Here is a 2683-nt window from a genome sequence, read left to right as displayed (position 1 = left end):
ACTCTTTAAAAACCCAGGACTGCAGCACGTCAGGCTTCCCTGTCCTTCACCATCTCCTGGAGCTTGCTCAAACCCATGTGCATTGAGTAGGTGATAACATCCAACTATCTTGTCCTCTGTCTTCCCCTTCTCCTCCCGCCTTCAATCTTTCCCAGCATCAGGGCCTTTTCCAATGAGTCAGCTTTTTGCATCAGGTGGCCAAAGTAGTGGAGCTTCAGCCTCAGCATCAGTCCTTCCAATGAATATTCTGGATTGATTTCATTTAGGATTGACTGGTTTGATCTCCTTGCAGTCCAAGGGACTCTTAAGAGTCTTCTCAAACACCACAGTTCAAAAGCATCAATTCTTCAGTGTTCAATGTTCTATATGGTCCAGTTCTCACATCCCTACATGACTACTGGAAAAATCATAGCTTTGACTTATGGACCTTTGTCGGCAAAGTAATGTCTCTGATTTTTAATACACTGTCTATGTTTGTCATTGCTTTTCTTCCAAGGAGCAAGTGTCTTTTAATTTCATGGCTGCGGTCACCATCTGCAGTGATTTTGGAGCCCAAGAAAATAAAGTCTGTCACTGCTTCTATCGTTCCCATCTATTTGCCATGAAGTGATGGCACCACATCCATGATCTTAGTTTTTTGAATGCTGAGTTTTAAGCCAGCTTTTTCACTCTCCCTTTTCTCTTTCATCAAGAGGCTCTTTAGTTCCTCTTAGCTTTCTGCCATAAGGGTGGTGTCATCTGCATATCTGAGGTTATTGATATTTCTCCCAGCAATCTTGAATCCAACTTCTGCTTCATCTAGCCTGGCATTTTGCATGATATACTCTGCATATAAATTAAATAAGTAGGGTGACAATACACCACCTTGACAGACCCTTTCCCAATTTGGAACCAGTCGGTTGTTCCATGTCTGGTTCTAACTGTTGCTTCTTGATTTGCATACAGATTTCTCAGGAGGCAGGTCAGGTGTTCTGGTATTCCTATCTCTTTCAGAATTTTCCAGTTTGTTGTGATCCACACAGTCAAAGACTTCAGCATAGTCAATGAAGCATAAATAGATGTTTTTTCTGGTATTCTCTTGTTTTTTTTTTTTTTTTCTTCTAGGACTTCCTTTGTAGCTCATTTGGTAAAGAATCTGCCTGCAGTACAGGAGACCGGGGTTTGATCTCTGGTTTGGGAAGGTTCCCTGGAGAGGGAAATGTCAACCCACTCCAGTATCCTTGCCTGGAAAATCTCATGGACACAGGAGCCTGGTGGGCTGCAGTCTATGGGGTTGCAAAGAGTAGACACGACTGAGTGACTAACACTTATTTACTTACTTATTTGCTTTTTCTATGACCCAACAGATGTTGGCAATTTGATCTCTAGTTCTTCTGCCTTTTCTAAATCCAGCTTGAGCAACTGGGAGTTCTCTATTGACGTATTGTTGAAGCCTCACTTGGAGAATTTTGAGCATTACTTTGCTACCATGTGAAATGAGTGCGATTGCGCAATAGTTTGAACATTCTTTGGCACTGCCCTTTGGGATTGGAATGAAAACTGACCTTTTCCAGTCCTGTGGCCACTGCTGAGTTTTCCAAATTTGCTGGCATATTGAGTGCAGTACTTTCACAGCATCATGTCTTAAGATCTGAAATAGTTCAGCTGGAATTCCATCACCTTCACTTTGTTCCTAGTGATGCTTCCTAAGGCCTGCTTGACTTTGCACTCCAGGATATTTGACTCTAGGTGAGTGATTACACCATCGTGATTATCTGGGTCATGAAGATCTTTTTTTGCATAGTTCTTCTGTGTATTCTTGCCACCTCTTCTTAATATCTTCTGCTTCTGTTAGGGCCATACCATTTCTGTCTTTTCGGGTACGCCACTAATAGAGAGATTGCAAATCAATGTGACAGAGAATGCAGTGATATTTGCAATTGTGAAATGTAGCCATGGAGTGATATCAGTCTGCATTGTATTAATATGTCCAAAGTTAACACAAACATAGTCACTATTTGGCAATTTTGGCAATTTCTTGTTTTGCTTTGAGAGCAGAGCCTCAGGCTGTTGAAGGAAATGGTTTCAGGGCCTTTTTCAAAGTCACTGCCAGTGAAGTTGTTGAACTGCAGCTATCATTATTCTGATTAACAATTCAAAACCTCAATCTGAATTATTCATGATGTTTAAATAACTTATCAACATGAACAAAAGTGATGTGAAACTGTTGCAATTAGAAAATCTTACTTAAAGCTTGTAGACAAATGTTGTTAATTAAGTAATATTGCCTGCTGGAGATGGAGTTTCCAGGAACCAGAAAGAAATTAGAGAAGTGAATGTCCAGCAAGAGTTGGGGGAAGGGCCCTTTGTGTAATCTCATGATTTAGAATGCTTGAGGAGGTATTAGCAGGAGTCTTAGCAGGCCTAATACTGCTTTAGGAGAGTCTAGTTAATTAGTAAAAAAATAAATTAAAAAAAGTTAGATTAGAATTCTTTCAACTCTCAATTACTTGCTGGAAGACTTACAGAAATAGTGGTTCTGGTACAAAAATGAAGGTAGCAGAGTGTTCACCTACAGGGAGGAGAACTAATCCGAGTGGATAGGACTAGAGTCTCAGGCCATCTCAAAAGTATGGCGTCTGAGCACCTAAAGGAATCCAAAAGATCCCTGATTCTATTTCATACACTGTTCCTCCATTTCCTC

Source organism: Bos indicus x Bos taurus, chromosome 2, assembly GCF_003369695.1.
Source record: "Bos indicus x Bos taurus breed Angus x Brahman F1 hybrid chromosome 2, Bos_hybrid_MaternalHap_v2.0, whole genome shotgun sequence".
In the NCBI taxonomy this organism is placed as follows: domain Eukaryota; kingdom Metazoa; phylum Chordata; class Mammalia; order Artiodactyla; family Bovidae; genus Bos; species Bos indicus x Bos taurus.
This window is presented reverse-complemented; position numbering follows the sequence as displayed.